Below are 9,476 nucleotides of genomic sequence, written 5' to 3'. Positions count from 1 at the left end.
TTCTAAATATACAATCATGTCATCTGCAAACAGGGACAATTTGACTTCCTCATTTCCTAATTGAATACCCTTTATTTCTTTCTTTTGCCTGATTGACCTGGCCAGAACTTCGAACACTATGTTGAATAGGAGTGGTGAGGGAGGGAATCCTTGTCTTGTGCTGGTTTTCAAAGAAAATGCTTCCAGTTTTTGCTCATTAAGTATGCTATTGACTGTGGGTTTGTCACAAATAGGCCTTATTATTTTGAGACACGTTCCATCAATACCTAGTTTATTGAGGGTTTTTAGCATGAAGGGCTATTGAATTTTGTCAAAGACCTTTTCTGCATGATTGAGGTAATCATGTGGTTTTTGTTGTTAGTTCTGTTTATGTTACGATTACATTTATTGATTTGCATATGTTGAACCAGCCTTACATCCCAGGAATTAAGCCAACTTGATCATCGTGAATAAGCTTTTTGATGTGCTGCTGGATTCAGTTTGCCAGTATTTTATTGAGGGTTTTCACATCAATGTTCACCAGGGATATTTGTCTAAAATTCTCTTTTTTTGTTGTGCCTCTGCCAGGCTTTGGTATCAGGCTGTTGGCTTCTTAAAATGAGTTAGGGAGGATTCCCTGTTTTTCTATTGATTGGAATAGTTTCAGAAGGAATGGTACCAACTCCTCTTCATACCTCTGGTAGATTTTGACTGTGAATCTGTCTGGTCCTGGACTTTTTTTGGTTAGTAGGCTATTACTTATTGCCTCAATTTCAGAGCCTGTTATTAGTCTATTCAGAGATTCCAATTCTTCCTGGTTTAGTCTTGGAAAGGTGTATGTGTCCAGAAATTTATTGATTTCTTCTAGATTTTCTAGTTTATTTGCATAAAGGTGTTTATATTATTCTCTGATGGTAGTTTGTATTTCTGTGGGATCGGTGGTGATATCCCCTTTATCATTTATTATTGTATCTATTTGGAAGAGTTAATATTATTAAAATGTCCACACAGCCTAATGCAATCTACAGATTCAATGCAATTTCTATTAAAATACCAATGACATTTTTCACAAAAATAGGAAAAAAAAAAATCCTACAATGTATGCGTAATAATAAAAGACTCCAAAAGTCAAAGATATCCTTAGCAAAAAGAAATTTTTTTATACCTGTTTTTCATTTGTATGTCTTCTTATATCTTCCTATTCTGAAGGAATAACACTACCTGACTTTAAATTATACTACAGGGCTATAGTAACCAAAACAGTGTGATACTGCTATAAAAACAAACACATATACCAGGGGTTCACAATAGAGAACACAGAAATAAATTCATATACTTACAAAAACTTATTTTTGACAAAGGTGCCTAGAACATAGATTGGGAAAAAGACAGTCTTATCAATAAATGGAGCTGGGAAACTGAATATTCATATGCAAAAAATGAAATTAGAATGCTATCTTGCAATGTAAAAAATCAAATCAAAATGGATTAAAGACTTAAACTTAAGACATTACACTATGAAACTACTGAAAGAAAACATTGGAGAAACTCTCTAAGACATTGGAATGGGCAAAGATTTCTTGAGCATAACCCACAAGCACATACAACCAAAGTGAAACTGAACAAATGGCATCACGTCAAGTTAAAAAGCTTCCGCTCAGCAAAGGAAACAATCAACAAAGTAACGAGACAACCTACAAAATGGGAGAAAATATTTTCAAACTACCCATCTCACAATGTATTAATAACCAGAATATATAAGGATCTCAAACAATTCTGTAGGAAAAATCTAATAATCTGATTTTCTAAATGGGCAGAAGATCTGAATAGATATTTATCAAAAGAAGACATACAAATGCCAAACAGATATATAAAAAGGTGTTCAACATCACTGATGATCAGAGAAATGCAAATCAAAACTACAGTGAGATATTACCTTACCCCAGTTAAAATCGTGTTTATCTAAAAGACAAGCAAGAACAAATGCTGGTGAGGATGTGGAGAAAAAGGAATTTTTATTTTTTTAATGTTTAATTTTTAACTTTTGTGGGTACATAGTAGGTTTATACATTTTTGGGTTACATGAGATATTTTTATATACACATGCAATACCAAACATCACATCAGGGTAAATGTGATATTCATCACCTCAAGCATTTATCCTTTGTGTTGCAGACATTCCAATCACACTCTTTTTGTTATCATACACTATTGGTGGGAATTCAAATTGTACAACCACTATGGGGAACAGTTTGGAAATTCTTCAAAAATCTAAAAATGGAGCTACTACATGATTCAGCAATCCCACTGTGAGGTATATACCCAAAAGAAAGAAAATTAGTATATCACAGAGATACCTGCACTTGCATGATTGTTACAGCACTCTTCAACATAGCCACACTTTGGGAGCAATCTAAGTGCCCATCTACAGATAAATGGATAAAGCAAATGTGATAGAAATACACAACATAGTACTATTTAGTCATAGAAAAGAATGAGATCCTGACATTTGCAACAACATGGATGTAACTGGAGGACATTATTTTAAGTGAAATAAGCTGGGCACAGAAAGACAAACTTCATATGTTCTCACTTATTTGTGGGAGCTAAAACTTAAAACAATTGAATTCCCAGAGAGGGAGAGAATAGAAGGGGTGTTGTCATAGGGTGGGAAGGGTAATAGAGGGTGGGGGAAAATGGAGATGGTTAGTGAGTACAAAAGAATAATTAGAAATAATGAATAAGACCTAGTATTTGCTAGCACAACAGGTTGACTGTAGTCCAAAATAATTTAATTGTACATTTCAAAGTAACTAAAAAAAATAATTGGAATGTCTGCAACACAAAGGATAAATGTTTGAGGTGAAGAATATCGTATTTACCCTGATGTGATTATTTTGCATTGCATGTCTATATCAGAACATCTAATGTAACCCATAAATATATACACCTACTATATAACCACAAAGGTCAAAAATTAAACATAAAAAATGGAACTTCTAATAATTTCAACATTTATTTATTATTCAATCCACTAATATACCTACAATAATTTTAGAATTGCTGTACCTACACCACTATGACAAACCCATTCAAAAAATTCCAGGTTTTGTTTGTTCTTTTTTCCTGAGTGCAAAAGTGAGTATTTAGTCAAATTTTTTGTAAAAATGACCTTGAATTTGCTCATTCATACCTTTTCTTCCTTCAGTGTGATTATTTTATTTATTTGAAAAGAATGAGTTTGTTTTCAGCTTATTTTCTGAGTATTTTTTTCAGCCTTATGATATAAAGTTATGTTTTGAATATGCAGAACATTAACATGCTTCCAAAAGTCAAAGTATAGAAAAGTTATATCCAGAACTGTATCATCCCTCCACCAAGTTTTCTCATTCTCTATAGGCAAGCAACTTCATCGTTTTCTTATTTATCCTTCCTGGTTCATTTTTGTAAAGATTATCAGATTTTAGTTTTTTATTTATTCATCTTTCTTAAACAAAAGATAGCATTATATATCTATATTTATATGGATATAGAAAGATATACCTGCTCTTTGCTTTTTTCACTTTAATAATTGCTCTTTAATATATCTTGGTAACAACCCCGTAAAGTCATAGAGAAAGCTTTCTTTTGTTTTTACAGCTGCATAATACACCACTGTGTGTAATAAGTACTTTAGTGTTTATGTCTATGCATAGGAACTACTAAAAGAAAATGCTTCTTTATTTTCTGTCCTTGAAAGAAATCTGTGTTTGGAAATTTGAGTAACAGCTAATATTTTGCCATCACAAAAAATATGAAATGTATACACGGATTTTCCTATTTTTGGATATATATCATTAGGATAAATTCTCAGAAATAACATTTCTTAATCAAAGAGTAAGTACATGTTAGTATTAGTATTAGTAAGGGTATATAACATCTACATATTCTTAGATGTAGTTGGCCAACTGTATCAACAGGTTCTGCAGCCATGGACCCCACCACCAATCAATGGATGGGAAAAAATAAAGTAATAATAAATAACAATACAAAAAAATGCAAATTGAAACAACACAGTATAACAATGATTTACATAGCATTTACATTATATTAGGCATTACAAGTAATTTAAAGATGACTTAAAGTATTTGGGAGGATGTGCATAGGTTATACACAAACACTATGTCATTTTATATATGGAACTTGAGCACCCTCAGACTTTGGTAACCACAGGTATTCTGGAACCAATCCCTTGCTGATAGCAAGAAGCCACTGTATTGCCAAATTTCCCTCTATAGACTTTACACAATTTTTTATTCCCAACGGCATGTCTGAGAATTCTTATATTCCCACAACCTCCACAATAAAAGCTGAAGCATTTGTTTCTCGCCATTAAAATGCTGTGTGAGATGATGTGTCAATTGTACAGGTAGAAAGCTCAGCTCTTGGAAAGAAAAGTTTTTGAGTCTTTGCCAATCTGCTGATTAAGAAGTAGTGTCGTCATGTAGTTTTAATTTGTATTTTTCTTATTATGAACATTGGATATATTTTCAAATGTTTAAAAACTATTTTTAGATTTTTTTTGCTCATTTTTCTATGGAATCCTGCCCTTTTTTCTTTTTTTAATAAGTTCTTTGTAGTGGTTTCTAACATATATTACACATTTTCTCCTAACTTACTTCTCTTTTGACCTTTTGAACACTTTTCTCTGCACAAAAATTTCTGATGAATTACATAGTGAAATATATATGATTTTTCTTCTATTGTCTCTGGAATTTTTAAATCATAGTTCTAATGCCTATCCTTATACCTATTTTTTCCTATAGTATTTTTAAATTTTGTTTTGTACATTTACATTTTTACATTTTCCACTTTACATTTACATTTCTCTTACATTTGGACTTTATTCTTGTTAATGCTCTAGAAAATTGATGTAATTTTATTTTTTTCAAAATGGCTCTATAGTTTTCCCAACAATATTTCTTAAAAAGTCTACTTTGCCCTAGAGATTTAATATCCACCTTTTTGAAAGTGCCTATTGTTTTTAATTATAGAGGCTTCATCGTTTGTTTACTATCTGTAGCATTTGTTTCTCTCCATTAAAACGCTGTGTGAGATGATGTGCCGGTTGTACAGGTAGAAAGCTCAGCTCTTGGAAAAAAAAAGTTACACTTTGTCATTTTTATCAATAAGGTATTTTAATACTTAGTACTCACCAGACTTTATTATCTGACCCTTATTATTATTATTGCTAAATTGAATCTGAAAGTGTGTCATTTATTATTATAGTTGAAAAAAGGTCTTTTAAAAGGAAGGAAGCCAAATATGGTAGATAGAAAGTGTAGCCTTTTCACAGTTGGCTATAATCTATCCACATTGCAAATAAGATATCAAAGACAGGTGTTAATGGGTGCTGTGATTTTAGTATAGAACTAGTTTCTATTTAATGCAGCTGGTGGGTGGTGACTCCAAAAATATAAACAGGCAGAGCTTTGGGGTGACAATCCGGTTAAAAAGAAAAGTTAGGGGCCTGATTTTTGATTGTATAGCTATCACATTGTTTTTGTTAATTTTATGATGTTTTCATTAGATGATATGTTTATCTACAGTGAGTGAAGGATCCCAGTAGAACTCATGGGGTAGGTGAGATTGCTCAAGAAAACTACAGCTTCACTTCCACTCTCTCACATATATAGCTTGAGCACCATCAATAAAACTGGAGAGTTTCCTGGAAAACTTTAGGACCTTGAAATCAAGATAAAACAAAGCTAGGGCAACAGAAAATGTATCATTGCAATATTTGTTGGAATGATATATTGCAAAAAAATTGTTCCTATTAATCACAACTGGAAATACCTGTACAGTTTAGCTTGGTCACCTCAGGACAATTTTACCATTCCAGCTGTATTTTCGTATTACGCTATGAACTCTTAGAAGTCTGTATTGCGTGAGACTCTTTGAATTGCCAGTGACAGCCAATTCAAACTGGCTTAAGTTCAAAGGAAATATATTGCCAAATATTCCAGGGAAGCTGAGGAATGCACACTTTAGCATGAAATTTTCTACTTGAATCTATTCTGCATGAAGTCCACTTGGCAGACAAGATGACTGTTCGCAGTTCCAGGCTTCCATCCTCCTAGTTTAACAACCACAGTAGAAAACGCTTCTTTATTTTCCATCCTTGAAATTACTGAAAAAAGACTTGTCTGACCTTGCTTGGCTCATATGCACACCCTTGGCTCCTGCCACAGTTACATGTGCATTCTGTATCCTGAAAGGTGATTTCCTCAAGCAGAAGAAGCTGCCAGACACAAACGAAGTCTACTTCAAAGACTGAGTCAAATCTGGGTTACCTTTGTATCCCTCCTCTACAGGTGTTCAACCTCACAGATTTTTAATCAATGGATGCCAGAGGAGTAAAGTAGCATTGTCACTGATGAATTTATTTAATATGAAAAGAGGCCAAGGTATGTTACTAGAAAGAAAGAGGTAAAACGAAAGCAGAGAAGATTGGCAGGTAAGAGAGTAGATGTGAAGAGAAGGGGAAAACATATACAAAGTGAAAAAGAAGGTGAAATTTGTCCTTGCTTTGTTTTGTGTGCTTGTACAGAGAGTCAGTAAAAACCATGGTGACTTTATTCATGAGAGAATTTTAAAACCATGCATAATTGTTGTGACCACATTTAGAGAGCCTTTATAAAATGCCAGTGAGTTTATCCAGTTCTTCTCATGAGTTGGTTGTTGTTAGCAGTGGTATGTCTGTTACACTGTTATAATGTTATGTAACAGTAGATATTTTAATGGACAACCCCAGTGGGTTTTGTATGCATATGTTAACTATAATTGCTGTTGTTTTACAGATGAAGATTCTGGAGATAATTAAATTGGAATGCTAAGGTTACTTAACAATGACATGCTAGAATTGGTAGCCAAGCCTTTCATCACCAATCCTATCATCCAGGGCTGGAACTCTCACATTCCTGTCAGTGAAAGCACAAACCAATACTGTGGAGGTAATACACAGATGGCAACATGCCCTCCTCTATCCAGATCAACCATGGTTAGCCTCATATTCTCCAGGAGATAGAACACAGGAGACACACACATACGCACAGTCATGCAAACATATCTACTAAAAGCAAAGCATCACTGAGTAATGGAGTGTTGACTGCTGATTTGGAGATTCAAAGGGGTTAAATCACATTGTGCAATCTGCAACATTACTTGGCTAAATAACTCTTTTCTCCTGAAGCCCTTATGCACCCTCAGGCTCAGGTCCATCACCTAGGAAGCTTTTTGAAAATATTTCAACAAAGAGGAGACTTTTGCTACAAAGAATTCCAGTACCCAAGCCAAGGAAATACAACTTTTATAAATAATAATAATGATGATAAATTACATATACGTAGCCAAGCACATTTATTGCCAACCCCCAGGCAATTTTGTAGGATTATTACATTTAATGCTTAGAATATTCCTATGACATTGTTGTTATTGCTATTTTTATTTCTGTTGCCTAAAGTCACATATTAAGTGGAAAAGCTGAAATGTAAACTCTAGTTTAGTCTAAATACAATGCCGTGTTTTTTTTTTTTGTCCAAAGCAGAGTACTTTTTTCTATATGCAATCCACAAATTGGCATGTAAAAACTTTCCTTTTACATAAAATATGCATTTCTCTAGGCATTTTATTTAGGTCTCTGGAATATTGTGATTAAACTAAATAAGCAGTTAAGACCTAATCTCTTGATGTCTTTAGCGTTAAAGACAAATATGGTCAAAATACTTTTTACATTTAGTAACTCAGTTGACTATCATCATAGACTTGTTAGGAAGGCACTTTTGTAGTACATTTTACTGGAGAAGAAATAATAAATTCTAAATCCAAACTTCTCTAACTCTGCCATAAAAAGTAGGCTAGCTGAAGTTCTCCAGTGAAGTTAAGAGATGATCATAAAAACTCATCTGAGGGTTGCATTCACAGGTGCCTATTAAGACAGGATTTATACATCTGCCTCAATAGGATCAAAAGAACAGGAGAGTTAAGACAGTATCAATTAACAGAAGGAAGCACTTCTTAAGAGCCATGGGAAGCGTGACAACCAATTTTCATTCCTTTAGCATTTTAAATGTCCTATTTCAAATCCTGTCTCTCCTGTATAAATTATGTGGGTGAGGTGGAAACACAAATGCACTTAGAGCAACCAACTATTTTTCAATCTTTTTCCTACTTGGGTTTCTTTTCCCTCTTAGAATTTTCCTTCTGAAGTTCATTCACTTTGACAAGAGACAAAAGCAAAAAGTTTTAATTGTTCAATTTCCTGTCTACTGCTTAAAAATCTTATTCCATTGAACTCTCCTTTTTTTATATATTTTTATTTCTTGCCCAAACACAAATGACCATGATTGCCATTATATTTGTCCCAGGGCTCAGACCTTGGTGCTTTAGGATTTTTAATATTGTTGTTATAGTTGTGGGCAACTCTATTCAAAGGAGCCTCCTTTGCGTAAGTCCCTTTTTGGGGTACATCTTAGAGCTCCCTGTGCACCAACACCAAGTTTTGTTTATGTAATTCAAATCCTTCTTCACCTGGATGATTGCCAAATAGAAACTGAAAGTCTCAGAGGACTAAAAATACTTGATGAAAAATCGGCAGGTTTGCAGTGTCTTCAGCTATGGAAGCTTGGATAAAATGTGAACAGGAATCAAATTTTAGGTCAGAACAGACATTAAGAGGACAAAACAAGTAATATTGAGCAGCAGAATGCACAGCATTGCAAAACAATGGGTGTCAAAAAGCCTTAGTTCAAATCCAGGGTTAGCACTTGGTAACTACCTGATCTTGCTAACTTGCTGAATTTCTCTCATCCTCCATCTTTTAATGTGTACAATGGAAAGAACAGTAGCACCTGTCTTCAAAGATCTTATAAGGATTAAATAAGCTAATACCTATGAGACATTTTGAACAATCTCTGACATGTATTAAGAGCATAATATAAAGTAAGTATGCCAATGTAGATATTTGTAGTTGACTGGATAAGAATCATAGGTGAAAAGGGATTCCCTATAAAGAAGGTCCCTGGGTGTTACTCAATTCAAGGGGATAGCCATTGGGAAGTTCTCCTGGCAACGAGGTTAAAAATGTAGTGCTAATATCTAGATCTTGTATGTATTTGGTTTGCCCTCATGATTTCTTAAGGCCTTGTAATGTTTTCTGAGGCAGATGTGGAGAATAATATGTGAATGATTCTTCTGCTGTTTTCTCAGATGCAGAGAAATCTGGAGAACTGGAGCATGACAGAGTTAGAGAGTACATTTTCCCCAGCAAGTGGAGAATATTAAGAGACTTGTTATGAAGAGGCAAAGACAAGAGTAATCACTGTCTAAAGAATCTTTCTCTAGATAACCCAAGCTCAAGTCCCATGCCCATTATTTCTTAGGACCACAGAAGAGTGCTGTAAAAAACTCCATTTAAAGAGTCATGTCTTGGCCGGGGACAGTGGCTCATGCCTGTAATC

Source organism: Colobus angolensis, unplaced genomic scaffold, assembly GCF_000951035.1.
Source record: "Colobus angolensis palliatus isolate OR3802 unplaced genomic scaffold, Cang.pa_1.0 Scaffold29, whole genome shotgun sequence".
Lineage (NCBI taxonomy): Eukaryota > Metazoa > Chordata > Mammalia > Primates > Cercopithecidae > Colobus > Colobus angolensis.
The sequence above is the reverse complement of the archived record's forward strand: the minus strand, read 5'-3'. Positions refer to the sequence as shown.